Source organism: Bubalus bubalis, chromosome 5 (genome assembly GCF_019923935.1).
Source record: "Bubalus bubalis isolate 160015118507 breed Murrah chromosome 5, NDDB_SH_1, whole genome shotgun sequence".
In the NCBI taxonomy this organism is placed as follows: Eukaryota; Metazoa; Chordata; class Mammalia; order Artiodactyla; family Bovidae; genus Bubalus; species Bubalus bubalis.
Window position 1 is genome coordinate 97,922,754 of NC_059161.1, and position 17,524 is coordinate 97,940,277.

General features: G+C 47.8%; 1 long non-coding RNA gene across 1 annotated transcript; it reads left to right on the plus strand.

Moving 5' to 3' along the window:
• The first annotated feature begins 2,270 nt into the window (after window positions 1-2,270).
• On the plus strand, window positions 2,271-17,455 carry LOC123333770. The gene is made up of 3 exons (XR_006551319.1): window positions 2,271-2,421; window positions 14,832-14,923; window positions 16,500-17,455. It is a non-coding gene; the product is annotated as an uncharacterized LOC123333770 (long non-coding RNA).
• The last annotated feature ends 69 nt before the right edge of the window (window positions 17,456-17,524 follow it).

A 17,524-nucleotide genomic window follows, 5' to 3' on the forward strand; every position in this document is an offset into this window, starting at 1 on the left:
TAAAAACAAAACCAGAAGTGACCCTGTGTAGCCTTCGTTGACAAATAAAAGAATATTTTGTGTTTAAAGGTGTCTCGTGGCCTTTTGTTTGGAGAACAGTGGCTGCCTGAGCCAGCTCCGAGTTTGCACTCCAAGAAGCAAGCTCAGTTCTCAGGTGGACCATCAAAGCTCTGGTCCTTGGCCCCAAAGTCCCCCTTAAGCCCTCCAGGTGATGCCTGTCATAGCCAGGCATTTCCAGAGGACACAAAGACCCTGGGCCTTAACCTCACAAATACCAAAGCAACTCTTTCACCAGCTATGCCCCACTGTTCCCCGGGGCCATATCCCAGCTGCTCTTCTTACTGGCCTCAGGGACAGACTCCAAGTGGCCGGACAGATTGACACTGCCCTAAGGAGACAACTACGCTCTGCCGCTTGTTCACTGGGTCACGTCACTGCGTTCCACGTGGGGTGTCACTAGCTGCACTTTCAAAAATAAATGTATATTCATCATACAAATTATTATAGCCACATGATACAACTTGGGGGAAAAAGGAAGAAAATTCCTTTAGCGTTGTTTTGGATTTTTGTTTTTTGCTCTATGATATGTATTTTTTTTCTGAAAAAAAAAAAAAAAAGAAATCTAAGGTAGGTGTAGTCACCGCAGACGGGTAATTTTTTACCCTGCCTTTTTCAAAGAACCTCACGTTTAACCTCAGGTCTAGAAGTCAGGGATGACAGCTGGTCACTTAGGAAAATACATTTGCTAAGCCCAGCTCCCTAGTGTGAATGGTGAACCTTATGAAAATTCAAATAATTGAGGACAAGAGTGAGAACAGAAGGCTCACTGCTTCCCATTAGCCTCGGGTCTGGCTCACCACCAGGCCCCCCAGGAAGGAGCTTCAAGCTCCAGGCCTCTTCCCTCCACCCGGGCAGCCATGGGCTGACCAGGTACCGATGTCCAGGCTGCCATTCTTCCGTGGTGCCAGGGATGGAGGCTGATCTTAGGTGAGTAATTTAAATTCTAAGCTTCAGTCTTCTATCTGTAACAAGGCGGCCCACACCTTTCTTAGTTCCTCCTCAGATTGCCTTAAAGAAGCAGGTATATACTGTGGCCCGCTGCTCTCTGAACAACAGCTCTTGGCCGACTGCAGCTTTCCCCTTTCACGTCTCTCTCCCCAGGCCCCTCCCCACCTTCCTTCCGAAGTCTGGTACTCTTTCCACTGCACCAGTAGTTCTCAAACTCTGGCTTATATCAGACTCAGCTGGTGTTTCTCAAACCATAGATTGCTGGGCTCCACCCCCAGAATTTCTCAATCAGTGGGTCTGCTTCAGTTCAGTTGCTCAGGCGTGTCCCGATTCTTTGCGACCCCATGGACCACAGCACACCAGGCCTCCCTGTCCATCACCAACTCCCGGAGTTTACTCAAACTCATGTCCATCAAGTCGGTGATGCCATCCAGCCGTCTCATCCTCTGTCGTCCCCTTCTCCTCCTGCCTTCAATCTTTCCCAGCATCAGGGTCTTTCCAAATGAGTCAGTTCTTCTCATCAGGTGGCCAGATTATTGGAGTTTCAGCTTTAGCATCAGTCCTTCCAATGAATATTCAGGACTGATTTCCTTTAGGGTGGACTGGTTGGGTCTGCATGGGGCCCCACTATGTGCATTTCTAACGTATTCCCAGATGACGTGGATGAGAATCTCCACGCTTTGAGAACTGCTGCCAACAACTCTTTACACTATGGACACCATAAGCTATTCAGCCTGACCCTCAGATGCCCTTGTCAAGGAGACCTACCACTTACAGCCAGCAGACCCAGCGTATCAGGGTATCGCGTCCTCCTCGGCGACGTCCCCACCCTCTTCCCCACCACACTACAGTCAGTGGCAGGGGAGAGTGCCCCTCCGCGAGATACCCAGCCTTTCACACCTTGCAGGCCTTTGCACTCAGCGCTTCTTCAAGCCCAGCTGAAACGTGCTCCCGAAGCCCTCTGGTAGCTCCTTCCCTCTTAGAAGGCAATCACGGTGCTCATGCCATGAGCCACGCACCTTCAGGATAGACTCAGCCTGGGCTAAGCATCCCCAGCCTGACCTGTGTGTATCTGATCCACTGTGCGTCCCCAGAGCCCAAAGCAGCTGCCCAGCTGTGGGTCACCCTAAGCTCAGCTTTGCCTTTGCCGCAGGGGTCCCCTCTCTGGTGTATTTGAGAAACAGCGGGGTGTGGCGTCTGTGCCTCTGATTAGAGGCAAGGGGCCGCCTCTCCTCTGAATTAGCTGCAGGTGGGAGGGCCTCTCGGAACAAGCAGTGGGCGGGAGCAGTGGGTCTCCGCTCCTACATGTCACGTGCTTGCCGCGATCTATAACCGTGCCCTCGAGCGTGTGTGGGAGATCGGAGAGGGGAGGTGGTGGAAAAAACCACTACGCGGGAGGAGAAAGGCTTTACAGTGAGTACTGTTCGGTTCAGTTCATTTCAGTCGCTCATCGTGTCCGACTCTTTGCGACCCCATAGACTGCAGCACGCCAGGCTTCCCTGTCCATCACCAACTCCCGGAGTTTACTCAAACACATGGAGGAGTATTAGCCTTTTCTTTATCCAGCCGAGGAGGGTGTAGCCTTTTACAGGGTGTTGCTCTTAGTCTCACCCACCCTGCCCTCACACCCGGTTTATGCTGGCGTTTCAGCAGGCGTCTCTCTCCAGCCCCAGGCTGGCAATCCCTCTCCAGGCCTTGGAAAGCTGCCCTGCTGCGGGAGTGCCCACCCCTGCTCCCATCAGGCCATCCAGCATTAATTTCTCAAGTCCTAGTCTATCAAAATCTGTCAGTAATGGCCCCATGGTAGTCTCTGGCCACCATTCCCAAGCCAGTCCCCTTTTTCAGAGTCTCAGGGTAATTGAAGTTAAAGTTACATAATTTTTTAATCCTTCAAGAACCCAAACCATATTTGTGAAGACCCATGCACCTTGCAGGTGAAACCCCACAATTCAGATTGGGACTCGAACCCCCCAGCGTGAACCCAGATTGGGGTTCAAACCCAGTCTTTTTTTTTTTTCTTTCTCTGTGAGGGGTGTTTGGTGGGATCTTGCTTGGCCCTCAGGTTGTTTAGCTATGGCACACAAGATCTTAGTTGCAGCAAAATTCGGGCCCCCTGCGTTGGGACCACGGAGTCTTAACCGCCATCAGGGAAACCCCTAGAACTCACCATGTTTTAACTGAGATCAGGCACCTGGTCTTAGGACTTAATGAAGCTCGGGTGCTTTGTATCTCCTCACAGAAAGAACTTCGTGAGAGACAAAGTAATAGGTAAGAAGTGAATTTGGAGAGGTGATACATTCCATAGGCAGAATGTGGCCCCTTTTAAAAGGTGAGCGCAGCCCCAGGTCAGGGGGTAGTCTCGGAAAGTGAGAGTGCCCCTGGGAGAAACACGCTCCAGAGACAGACTGTGGGCCATCTCAGAGGGCCAGAGGCCCCAGAATACGGCATGGTTAGTCTTTATAGGCTGGGTGTTTTGAGCCTATCAGTGGGAGGATTATTCCAACTATTTTGGAGCAGGGGCAGAGATTTCAAGAATTGGGCCACTGGCCACTTTTGGCATTTTATGATGAGCCTCTGAACTGTCATGGCGCCTGTGGGTGTGTCATTTAGCATATTTTATAATGAGGCTCAAGGTCTACTGGAAGTCAGCTCTCCTGCCATCTTGGATGGTTGGTTCTAATCAGTTTTTGTCATAGCCTCGGTGGCTATGTCATTTTTTTAAAGGTTGTACCCTGCCTCTTTCCCTCCTGCTTGACAAGGACTGACATCAACTCTTAGGGGCAGTAGAGTCTTAAACCTACCAGGAAGAATGGAAGCATTTTTTTTTCCTGCTCTATAATCTGCAAGCCCACTTCTCCATTGAAGTCAGCACCTGACACTGTATGCAGAGCATCTGGGCCTGGCTTTGTCATCCCTTCCCACACCTTTAAAATATACCTATTCCACACTCCCAGGACTGAGTTTGTAGCGTAAAAATCTCTTCCCCAGTTTGTGAGATGGGGACAGAGGGAATCATTCTTTCAGACACAGATGTTTGTTAAAAGATGGGTGGATGGAAAGATAAATGATTAAATAAATGAATACCATGGTGGCTCCTGAAGAGGCCTAGAGAAAAAAATTGAGTCAATCAGTAAATGTTTAATGAGCATTTCATGTGCGTGTTGACTGAAAAAAAAAATGCATAGCCTGAAAGGGGTGAGTTATGTTTTATCTGGGAGGCAAAACTGAGGACTTAAGCCCTGGGCAGAGCATTTTCAAATAATTCTGAGAGACTGCTCTGTAAAGGATAGGGGGAAGCCAGAATATATAGGAGTTTTTGCAACAAAAACTATGTAGTTGGAACTTTAAAAGATCATTGTTAAAGACTAGATATCTCAAGTAAGGAATTTAGCGCTTCTCTATATATGAGAATATGCAAGGGTCTGGACTCAATGAAATCATTCTTTTGATAAGCACCTCAGCTCTCTGAGGCCAGTATCCTGTGCCTTGTCTCCTGTCTCCTCAGAGTGCATCTTTTGGGGAGGAGGGGTTGGCTGCAGTGGCTGCTTGATGGCAGGCACCCTATTTCTGTTCTTAGTTCCCTCAGTGCTCATCTTCAGGGCAGATGTAATGCGAAGGCTTGATGGCTGCAACAGCCTTTATTTACTTATAGCAGACAATGTTTTTCTTTCACATATATAAGCAGCCTTAGAGGACATAAAGATGTAACACAGGACCCTTTGCTTATAAACACCACCACCCAGTCAGAAAGTCGAGAAAGATTCAGAAACTAGATTGTGATACCAACAAGCTCCATCACTACTCCAGCAGCCTCAGCATCCAGGCTCGCTAGAACTCAGAGGTCTGGTAAAGGAGAGCAGAAATCTTAGAGGTTTTGCCCTGAGGCAGGTACCAGGGCCCAGTCTCTGGAATCAAGGGGCACTATAAGCTCAAGCTCAAGTTTTGGGGACAGGAAGTTGCCAGAAGCACAGCAAAGCAGCCAGGGGTTCCAGACACTATGGTGTGTGGGGATATAAATAGGATGGTGTAGGGCTATTGGGAGCAGAACCCCATCAGTGTCCAAGGGCTTGATCCAGACCTCCAGGGAGGTGTCTGGATCTGGACAGGTGGGCTGGACAGATGCCCTGCCATCCACACTTCCTGACATAGATCTGGTTGTAGGGGGAACCAAGGTCTGGGGAACTTAAGCTCCACTTAGCCATCATGCTGTGACAACAAGACCAGCCCTGGCTCCCACCTCCTGCCTTGACTGAGGTCCCTCATGTACCCCTTGCCTGACAGTCTGATTTTTGCCTACAAGCTGAGACTCCAGCTAGCTTCAGGGGAGGGAAGGGGGTGGGCCAAGTGCTAAGACCATGGTTGCAGCAAAACCATTTTCCATAGTGCCAAAGAAGGAAATTCCAGGGTGCGCTGGCTGGAAAGAGGGAAGAATCATAGAATTTCCTGCAAGAGGTTTTAGTGAGAAGCTATTAGATGACAGCAGAAAACATCTCTGGTGGGAGGAAGGTGTGCTATTCACGTGGTCCTGGGGGAACCTGGGCCCCCAAGACTTACTCCCATGAACCTAGTCCAGGCAGGCAAAAAGCCCTCCGGTTCCCAGGGATCTGATCCCGCATGTCTCAACGTCTTTCACACAGCAAAACACCCGATGGTTGATGTTTACGTTCAAGACCCAATCCCATGGATTTATCTAGATTTGATGTAATAATAAAAGTGTAGGTTATGTACAAACCCCAGCAAGCAGGAATGCCTCCTCTTTCTCCACACTCATAAAGTAGACCAGAATGGAAGTGAGGGGAGACTGATCATAGTATTACAGGGATAATTTTGAATGCACTCAAATTTATTATGAAAGGAATTATTCTTCTATTATTTATAATGACTGACATCTGACTTGCATCACTGTGGGTAGTAACACAAAGACCAGGAGGGATCACTACCTCCTTTTTGCTTCTCTTTGTGTCTTGAGTGGGGGAGTTCTACATAAGGAAACCCTGCACCAAGATCTGTCTGAAGTTATCATGTAGGGGTCTCAGGAAAAAACAGATGCGTGAAGAAGAGGGACAAGGAAGGGAAGAGGACCATCAAGAGTGTGAGCTCAGGCAGGGTCCCAGGAGAGGAATCTGGCCAAGTCCAGGGGGAGGGGTTGTGGAAACAGTCTAAGTTACACCCGAGAGTTGTCCCCAGCCAGGCAGAGGCTGGCGTATTTACACATCTGCGCCTGGCGGAGATCGGTTAAGGGCTGTCCCTGGGGATGTCATTTCCCAGGCACCTCTGGCTTTCTGTGTACTCAGCAAAGGGGGCCCCAGCAACCGGAGGACAGCCCGCCTACAAAGAGTCGCAGGTGCTGGCTGTTGGAAGCAAAGCACACAGCTTTTATTCATTCGATCAGAGGAGGCTGGTAGAGTGTCTCAGCACCTGCTGTGCTCTCATTTTCCGCCTCACCGTGAACGCCTCGTAAATGCTAGCCGACGGTTGGCTGGTGAGGGGGTGCATCGAGGAGAAGGGGACACATTCATGCAAGCGTTAGGCTGACAGAAAGCAGGACCCGCCTTGTTCCGCTTACCGCCATACCCCTGGCACCTGGCGCAAGAAGTGTTCGTACACATTTGTTAGGAGAGTGATGAGAGAACTCCACAGTGATCTTGTGCTCTAAGAGCTGCTCCAGGGTCTCCTTCATCTTCCCTCCCCTTGCTTACTTGATGCTGCCAGAGGCCCATGGAGCACCCAGGAGGAGCTCCGTGGACCTCACCACGTGGTAAACCTCCTCACCGAGCAGGCACCCCCAAATCGGAAGGCCCCAATGTCCGCCCCTGTTCTGTCCTGATTGGGTGCATCTGAGGACAAGCAGTGCTGGCTAGTGGCAGGGGCAGGCTCAGAGAAGTGCAGTAGATGTGGGCTCTAGACCCAGGGCTTGTCCTGTTAGATCTCATTAGAGCCTATGGCGGTATTCACAGTAGATGTTACCACCTCCCATTTTGCAGATGAGGCATGTGAAGCCTGGAGACGTTCATGATTTCTGCTATGGAAATGGACTCAGAATTTGAATCTAGGTTCAAATTAAAGGCTGTTTCTCTGATGTCTTAAAGCTGGGGAGCAAGGGAATTGCTGGGGTGAGGGCTTCCTGTGAAGACTGCTGATGGCCAGCCACCTCTCAGGTAGCCAGCAGATCCCCTGATGACTCTTCAGCAGACACAAGCTGCCCCCCCATCCCTAGACACAACTCCAAACTCAGGACTGTCTCAGGGCATGCAGATGGTGCGGTCATCCTGGACCCTGTACTCAGAAGAGCCCGCTTAATGCTCTGCTGGCACCATCTTGAAATTCTAAAATCAGGAGTCCTCTATTTTCATTATGCACTGGGCAGGGCAGATTATATAACCAGTCCTCTGTTTCCACAACTGCTTAACCGGTGTGGACAAACTTTCAGCATTCTAGGGCATCCTCAGGGCCCCTGAGACAGAGGGTGGTCCCTGGACCCCCAAGGGCTGCTGTGGGTGAGAAAGCCCTTGTACATCTTTGGGGGAGTGTGGGGACTGAAGAGAAGCAGCCCGACCTGTTCCCAGCACCAAGCCAGGGGATCTCCAGTCAGTGGGAAACAGCCCCGTCCACTAAAGCGGCAAAGACCCGGGAAAGAAGCAGGTGCAGAGACAGTGGGGCACAAAGAAGCCACGAGCCAGTTCCATCCATGCATCAGGGGAGCTAGCACCTCGACTGACTCGAAAAGAAAGGACGAAAGTAGGGAACAGCAGGCAGAGCGCCTGGTGAGGTAGGGGCGCTGAGCCATCCTGCAGCAGCTGGGCGTGACCTCGGGAATCCAGCGTGGACCAGGGGGCGGAGCCAGGCTCTCCGCCCACCCGCCTTCAAATTCTGTCCTCCTGTAGCAACTGACGGAGAAGGCAATGGCACCCCACTCCAGTACTCTTGCCTGGAAAATCCCATGGATGGAGGAGCCTGGTGAGCTGCAGTCCATGGGGTCGCTAAGAGTTGGACATGACTGAGTGACTTCACTTTCACTTTTTCACTTTCATGCATTGGAGAAGGAAATGGCAACCCGCTCCAGTGTTCTTGCCTAGAGAATCCCAGGGACGGGGGAGCCTGGTGGGCTGCTGTCTATGGGGTCACACAGAGTCGGACACGACTGAAGTGACTTAGCAGCAGGAGCAGTAGCAACTGAACTGACTGTACCTGTACATTGCCCTAGAACAGCCTCCGTTTGCACCCAGGTCTTACCAGGTGGCTGGAATTTATTGAGATGAGAGGTCTAATCTTCTCCAGACAGAGGTTTACCAGTCCTTCCTTGTACAGGGCAGCTGATGAGTTTTCACACACATGGCACCTTCACATTGATAATGCCACCTAGTGGTCGCCTGTCACATCTTCAAGTCTATCCAAACTGACATGCAGAAAAACACGGTGAGACCGTTCAGTTCAGTCACTCAGTAGTGTCCAACTCTTTGTGACCCCATGGACTGCAGCATGCCAGGCTTCCCTGTCCATCACCGACTCCAGGAGCTTGCTCAAACTCATGTCCATCTAGTCGGTGATGCCATCCAGCTGTCTCATCTTCTATCGTCCCTTTCTCCTCCCACCTTCAATCTTTCCCAGCATCAGGGGCTTTTCAAATGAGTCAGTTCTTCACATCAGGTGGCTAAAGTATTGGAGCTTCAGCATTAGTCCTTCCAATGAATATTCAGGACTGATTTCCTTTAGCATTGACTGGTTGGATCTCCTTGCAGTCCAAGGGACTCTCAAGAGTCTTCTCCAACACCACAGTTCAAAAGCATCAATTCTTCGGCGCTCAGCTTTTTTTATAATCCAACTCCCACATCCATACATGACTACCAGAAAAACCATAGCCTTGACTAGATGGACCTTTGTTGGCAAAGTAATGTCTCTGCTTTTTAATATGCTGTCTAGGTTGGTCAAAGCTTTTGTTCCAAGGAGCAAGTGTCTTTTAATTTCATGGCTGAAGTCAGCATCTGCAGTGATTTTGGAGCCCAAGAAAATAAAGTCTGTCACTGTTTCCATTGTTTTCCCATCTATTTGACATAAAGTGGTGGGACCTGATGCCATTATCTTAGTTTTCTGAATGTTGAGTTTAAAGCTAACTTTTTCACTCTCTTTCACTTTCATCAAGAGGCTCTTTAGTTCTTTTTCACTTTCTGCCATAGGGCGATATCATCTGCATATGTGAGGTTATTGACAATTCTCTTGGCAATCTTGATTCCAGCTTGTGCCTCATCCAGCCCAGCGTTTCTCATGATGTTCTCTGCATAGAAGTTAAATAAGCAGGGTGACAAAATACAGCCTGATGTACTCCTTTCCCGATTTGAAAACAGTCTGTTTTTCCATGTCCAGTTCTAACTGTTGCTTTTTAACCTGCATACAGATTTCTCAGGAGGTAGATTAGGTGGTCTGGTATTCCCATCTTTTGAAGAATTTTCCACAGTTTGTTGTAATCCACACAGTCAAAGGCTTTGGCGAAGTCAATAAAGCAGAAATAGATGTTTTTCTGGATGTTTTTGCTTTTTCCATGATCCAGCGGATGTTGGCAATTTGATCTCTGGTTCCTCTGCCTTTTCTAAATCCAGCTTGAACATCTGGAAGTTCACAGTTCACATATTGTTGAATCCTGGCTTGGAGGATTTTGAGAATTACTTTGCTAGCGTGTGAGATGAGTGCAGTTGTGCGGTAGTTTGAGCATTCTTTGGCATTGCCTTTCTTTGGGATTGAAATGAAAACTGACTTTTTCCAGTCCTGGGGCCACTGCTGAGTTTTGCAAATTTGCTGGCATATTGAGGGCAGCACTTTCACTGCATCATCTTTTAGGATTTGAAAGAGCTCAACTGGAATTCCATCACCTCCACTAGCTTTGTTCGTAGTGATGCTTCTTAAGGCGCACTTGAATTCACACTCCAGGATGTCTGGCTCTAGGTGAGTGATCATACTATCGTGGTCATCTGGACCATGAAGATCTCTTTTGTACAGTTCTTCTGTGTTTTCTTGCCGCCACCTCTTAATATCTTCTGCTTCTGTTAGGTCCATACCATTTCTGTCCTTTATTGTGCCCATCTTTGCATTAAACGGTCCCTTGGTATCTCTAATTTTCTTGAAGAGATCTCTAGTCTTGCCCATTCTATTGTATTCCTCTATTTTTTTGCACTGATCACTGAGGAAGGTTTTCTTACCTCTCCTTGCTGTTCTTTGAAACTCTGCATTCAAATGGGTATATCTTTCCTTTTCTCCTTTGCCTTTAGCTTCTCTTCTTTTCTCAGCTATTTGTAAGGCCTCCTCAGACAACCATTTTGCCTTTTTGCATTTCTTTTTCTTGGGGATGGTCTCGATCACTGCCTCCTGTACAATGTCACGAACCTGCATCCATAGTTTATCAGGCACTCTTTCAGATCTACTTCCTTGAAACTATTTGTCACTTCCACTGTATAATCGTAAGTGATTTGATAGGACCATAATAATCCCTTTCCTGCTCCTGCTCTTTGTGTGGTGCAGATGTCCATCATATAGGAATCCTTTTGAGCTACACAGCATCTCCAGAGCTGAACAGGGACCTTTGGAAGATGCTCCGCAAAGCACCACATACACACACACACACACACACACCCCAGAAAGGTGACAGAGATAGGAAATCAGCCCTGGAGGTCCCTTCCTCCTCTGCCTCAGTCAGTGCCTTCTCAGCCTTGGGCCACGGGGAGGAGGGTCCCTCAGTCCTGAACGTGCTGTCCCCAGCAACATGCAGACAACAGCAGACACCACTGCTGAGCTTGGGTTTGGAAGAAAGTGAGCAGAACAGCACTCATGACTTGTGGGGTTGGAGATTGCCCTTTGGCTTCTTTAAATGATTAATAATGAGACCATCAGTAACAAGAGGAAGGGGTGGGGGAGCTGGAGACAGTACTGCTGTTTCTTAAGAGCCATTCCTCACCCTACGCCAGAGAGCCACCCCAGGCCATTCGATATCTTCCTTGAGCGCCTATTTTGCAGGTGCGTTCCATGTGTCCCAGAAGAAGGCAGTGTTCAGATGGGAATTAATATGCATTGGGTGCCTACTGTGTGCCAGGCACTTTCCTAAGCACTTAAAATGCATTTGCTCGTTTAGTCCTCACCATAGAACAACCCACAAGATACTATTGCCTATCCCATTTTGCTGGTAGAAAAACTTAGGCCCTTCTCCTAGGACATGCAACTAGTAAGTGGAGAAATTGGGATTTGAACCTAAGGACTGCTGGTCCTTTTTATACAGTTCATGAACACTGCAGTACAGTACAGGAATACTGGGGTGGTTTGCCATTCCTTCCTCCAGTGGATAACATCTTGTCAGAACTCTCCACTATGACCCGTCTGTCTCTGGTGGCTCATAACCACCCTTCCAGTGTAGCTTGTAGCTTCACTGAGTTACGCAAGCCCCTTCGCCACAAGGATCCATGAAGGGGTGCCGTGTAAAGCAGATTAAGAAAACAGTGAGGGACACGGAGACCTGGTGTGCTGCAGTCCATGGGGTCACACAGAGTTGGGCACGACTTGGCGACTGAACAACAAATCCTGTTCCAGGGCATGCACTTTTAATCACAACCCCAGTTATCTCAACTGATAGACAAAAAGAAAATGCATACATCCTGTGGTGTATGCAGTTTTCTGGGAAGGGAGGATATGTGATTGCATCTCCAGAGTGTGTGTACATATTTACTCATTTGACAAATTTTTCCCAAAGGACATCTTGCTCCAGGTGTGGGTAGGAGCATAGTTTTAAACTATCCCCAGTCTGATGGGGAAGAGAAACTAAACCATGATGGGCTTGTGCACAGGTGATTCAGGATGGAGCAGAATGGCACTGGGACAGGAAGCAGGGTCCAGGCGCAGCCAGCCAAGTAGTGCCTGAACTCTGATCCAGCTGGGTCAGAAATACCTCTCTGTCCAGCAGATACTGAATCCTTAGCAAACTGCTACTAGAACCCTAATTGTATCTCAGAAACTCCTATTCTCTCTCATCATTTTTAGGCCTCCTACCTAAGAGAAGGGGAATACTGGTGATGAGGCAGGACCCCGCTTCTTAGAGCAAAACAAGACTAGCTCCCTCATCAGCCCGGGGTTCCAAATAAACGGGCCTGGGCTGCCATCTACTGGCTAACTGGAGATACTGCATGGGATAGTGCTGCAGTCAGACCTTCCTGCCACGGTGCAGAGGGAAAGGGACCTGAATCCTTTGGTCCTCCAGCAGCCGTGAGAGGGAAGGGCTGTCATCTCCTGTGTTTTGTGAATGAAGAGGCTGAGACTCGTGAGAGCTGACAGGAGGTAGTAATAGCTCATTTACTGCTTGCCAGACTCTGCTAAGCACCTTACGTTAATTATCTCCTTGAATTGTCTCAAGAATCCCGTGAGATTTATCCCCCTTTTACTTATTGTGTCTCTGAAGTCGCCTTATTCTGTAATAGTTTCACCTTCTTCATGCTGTTTATTTGTTGGAGACACCAGGTCACTGTACTACAGAAGGTCTCACAACCCGGATTTGGGTGATGGTTCTTCAGACTGTCATTTTACACTTGACTCCATGTCTCCTATTAGCTGGCATGAAGCTCTAAAGGCTTAATTGAATCCCACTTCAGTTGCTTCCAGCAAGACTAATTCGTGTGTGCTTTATATCCCATCCCGTCAAGAGGCACCTAAAGTTTGATTGTCTGACTTCTTGTGATGTTGAGATTGAGTGATGTTAATGCAATACAAAAAGTGCTGACTGAGTCTGTTATTCCTTTATTAAGTGGGCCTGGTATTTATTTTTTTCTCTTTATTTTGGATCTGGTCTTTAAAGAGGACCTTTCAGGTTCTGGCTTCAGGTAAGATGGAACAACCACAGAATCTGGACGGAATGCACAGAGATGCTTGAGGGCTGGAAAGTGAACAGCAGCAGCTGGATTGGGAGGGGAAAACTAAGATTTGGGGTACCACTGAATTGGCAGTAAGTTGATCTTTTTTATTCCCCTCTGGTGTCTGCCAACCTAACTCAAGGCAGCTGAAGACTCAGAAATGGGCATCAGTGTGGAGATGCCCATTTCTCACTTCAGGAGAAACCCTCTACGGCAGGCTGGAGGGATGAGAAAGGGGTGTCCTGACTATAGAGACCCACAGACACCTAAGCCTCTTAAGGGAGGGGAACTGTCCCCCTTTGATCGAGGAATAATGGTCTCAAGGGTGTGGGTGAACTGCCTGCTCCTTTGTTTCTCTCCATCTTCCCACCAGATGGCCCCAACAAGGTGTAGTAAATGCAGGAAGGGCATGTCAGAAGCAGGGTAAGTAAAGCCCCAGGTAGCTGGCTGGAAAACCAAAACAAGGAGCCTCTAGGAGACAGAGGACCGGGGAGACTGTGGAGGAGGTGGCAGGGAGCTCAGGACAGTGAGCTCATAAGGTGTTTGTGGCCTCCCGGCCTCACTCTTGCTGAACATCCATGATCGTGCCCTCAGAGGCACACCGTAAGCTCAGAAAACTGAACTCTGTCCTGTCGCTACTTTGAAGCTGGCCCACTGAGAGCCCTCCAGTAAGTGTTTATTCTTGCTGAAGTAACCCTTGAGGGCAGGGACACCCTCAAACAATTTAGAGAAATTCCAGAAAAGGCCTGAGTTATCTCAGTGTCACAGGAATCAGCTTACAGCCCTGTAGATATAACGGGGCTGTGATGGGGGTGTTATGTGTGTGACCACATTTGAGTTTTGGGGATCTGAAGTTAGCCTCCCTCCTTCCTGGGCCACACCCACCCACACTGCCCAACCCTGGCACCCGCCTTCAGAGTGCCAGTTCACATGCTCCAATAGGGTGATCAGGGTGTGTACTGGGGAGACGAGCAGCACCTCTACCACAGAGAAGGAGGAAGAATACGGAGATTTAGTGCTTCATGGAGTCTAGACGGCCCTGAGATGGAAAGCCAGTTCTACCGCCCACGAGATAGGTGACCTTGGGCAAGCCACTTAAGTTCTTGATCCTCAAACTTCCCAAATATAAATTAGAAACAGTGTTCCTAGCTCACAGAATTGTTATGAGTTTGAACTGAGATAAGATGTGTAGAGTATGTGATACATTCAGTGCCATTTTGTAAGTTTCAAATAAGTTGGAAATGTTGTTAATCAAATTAAGATATATTTTATGAAAAGTAAAATATGATACACTTGTAAACATTCAGGAGTCTTAGATACTTAGTCCTCAGTTACACATCATCTATTTTCTTTTAGCTTCAAAAATAAATGCAATTAATACACACTAACAAAATGCACAGAGTATCTTGCACAGGAATCGGCATGTACCACGTGCTTGATCAATAGTGGTTGCGGTCATCACTGCATCAGCATCATCATCCTGTGGAAGGAATTCCACACGGTGAGTTGTGAGACCCTAGACAAGATCACACAGTAAATTCATTGTTACCTTGCTGCTGCTGCTAAGTCGCTTCAGTCGTGTCCGACTCTGTGAGACCCCATAGACGGCAGCCCACCAGGCTCCCCCTTCCCTGGGATTCCCCAGACAAGAACACTGGAGTGGGTTGCCATTTCCTTCACCAATGCATGAAAGTGAAAAGTGAAAGTGAAGTCGCTCAGTCATGTCCGACTCTTAGCTTAGGAGAGCTTTAAAAAGGAGTACGTGCCTCCTCATTGTTTAGGTTAAACTTGGAGTGGCAAAACGGGGGAGGGGTTGAAGGAAATTATCTCAGTGGTTTATACTGATGCTTATGTGTGGACAGGGAAGCCTGGTATGCTGCAGTCCATGGGGTCGCAAAGAGCAGGACACAACTGAGTGACTGAACTGATGTTCTGTACTCTCAGATTTTGGAACTTCCATGGACGACCCAAGAGGAGACAGGTTGGACGGTTGGCAGTCATCATTGAGGCCGCCCTTGTCAGTAAGCTCCTTGAAGGTAGGGATAAAGATGTTTTTGTTTTGTGTCCCTGGCACCTGAGACAAGGTATGATCCACAACACCTCTTCAGTAGACATTGATTAAATCAGTCAACCCCAGCAACAGGGATTTAGGTTGCTGGTAGGAGGTCACAGGCATCCTTGTTTGGGATAGCCTAGACTGGACATGGGACAACAGACTGGTTCCAAATAGGAAAAGGAGTACGTCAAGGCTGTATATTGTCACCCTGCTTATTTAACTTATATGCAGAGTACATCATGAGAAACATTGGACTGGAAGAAACACAAGCTGGAATCAAGATTGCTGGGAGAAATATCAATAACCTCAGATATGCAGATGACACCACCGTTATGGCAGAAAGTGAAGAGGAACTAAAAAGCCTCTTGATGAAAGTGAAAGTGGAGAGTGAAAAAGTTGGCTTAAAGCTCAACATTCAGAAAACGAAGATCATGGCATCCGGTCCCATCACTTCATGGGAAATAGACGGGGAAACAGTGGAAACAGTGTCAGACTTTATTTTTGGGGGTCCAAAATCACTGCAGATGGTGACTGCAGCCATGAAATTAAAAGACGCTTACTCCTTGGAAGGAAAGTTATGACCAACCTAGATAGCATATTCAAAAGCAGAGACATTACTTTGCCAACAAAGGTCCGTCTAGTCAAGGCTATGGTTTTTCCTGTGGTCATGTATGGATGTGAGAGTTGGACTGTGAAGAAAGCTGAGCGCCGAAGAATTGATGCTTTTGAACTTTGGTGTTGGAGAAGACTCTTGAGAGTCCCTTGAACTGCAAGGAGATCCAACCAGTCCATTCTGAAGGAGATCAGCCCTGGGATTTCTTTGGAGGGAATGATGCTACAGCTGAAACTCCAGTGCTTTGGCCACCTCATGCAGAGAGTTGACTCATTGGAAAAGACTCTGATGCTGGGAGAGATTGGGGGCAGGAGGAGAAGGGGATGACAGAGGATGAGATGGCTGGATGGCATCACTGACTTGATGGACGTGAGTCTGGGTGAACTCCAGGAGTTGGTGATAGACAGGGAGGCCTGGCGTGCTGGGATTCATGGGGTCGCAAAGAGTCGGAAACGACTGAATGACTGAACTGAACTGAACTGGACTGAGGCTGAAGATGGGGGCTTCCCTGACGGCTCAGCGGGTAAAGGATCCGCCTGCAATACAGGAGACGCGGGTTCCATCCCTGGGTCAGAAAAATCCCCTGGAGAAAGAATGGCAGCCCATTCCAGTATCCTTGCCCGGAAAATCCTGTGGACAGAGGAGCCTGCCGGGATGCAGTCCATGGGGTCACAGAGTCGGACACCACTGAGCACATGCACAGCAGGCTGGAGCTGCATCGCAAGAGCTCCCAGTAACATAAAGCTTTGTGTGTACACTAGTCTCACCTCTTTGAGCTTAATCCAGTTCAACACTACCTGAGCACCTACTTATGTAAGGTACTTAGGACCAACTTCACATGAAAGTTAAGTATTTTTTAAAAGAAAACTTCTGCTAAATAACAAGTAAGATACTCTTATCAATAACATATAATTGATAATATGTTATTATTGTGTTTTTCCAGTTCTTCACAGACCACCCAGGTCCCTCTTGGGATCACCAGCAAATACTCAGCTCCCTGATTGGGCCCAGGAGTCCATTGATTTGCTGCCACCGTCCTGTTCCTCTAAGAACACTCATAACTGTCCCAAGACTCAGCTCCCTGAATGCCATCCCAGCTCCTGACCTTTGCATGTTTTCTCTTTGTCACTAGATTCAGAACGGAAGCCACAAAATGAAACATGCTATTTACTCTGACTTTGCCGCTCTGGTTTTCCTCCTGCCTGGTGCTTGTTTTTCATTTGACTTTTTCCAAAATGAGAAGAGAAAAGGGCTCTAGATTTCTTGAAGAGATTGGACCCTTCTACCTTGAGAATGCCTTTTTGTAATGTCTACATTTTAAAACTATCAAACTGAACAGGGCAGATTTTAAGTAGGCTTACAGATTAGGATCATTGCAATACATTGTAGCTAAATGTCAGAACTAGATGATGTCAGCACTCATCGGAATGACCAGCTAAGAACTGAGGTGATGTAGGAACTACTTGGGTCCCTAACATTCAAGAGGTAATATTCCATGAGCAGATGTCAGTTAACAATGTTAGCCAACGAGACATATCAGTTCCTGAGCATATGTTGGATGTTAGCTGATCAGTACTGATATTAATCATACTTTGGACAGTAGACAGTCTGTAAACACCCAGTTGACACCAAAGAAAATAACTGATTTGATTTTCTGCTATCGCTCTTGAAGCCCTGACCATATCTCTTGTCATACTTGAGATAAGTTCACTGATTATGTTCCATCTACACCCTGTATATACTTCTGTGGTTGGGATTTACTGCTTTCTATTCTAATTATTTGTTTACCAGTTCCATACTAGCCTGTAAGACTGTGCTGGGGTTGTGCTTTATTACTAATTGCCAGGCCTACAATGGCATAAGTAGTAGCTTGGGAGTAAAAAACGATTTGGATCTAAATCTTGGCTCAAGAAGTTTGTGTATCATCATGGGCAAATTAACTACTCTGGACTTGATAATATGAATCTG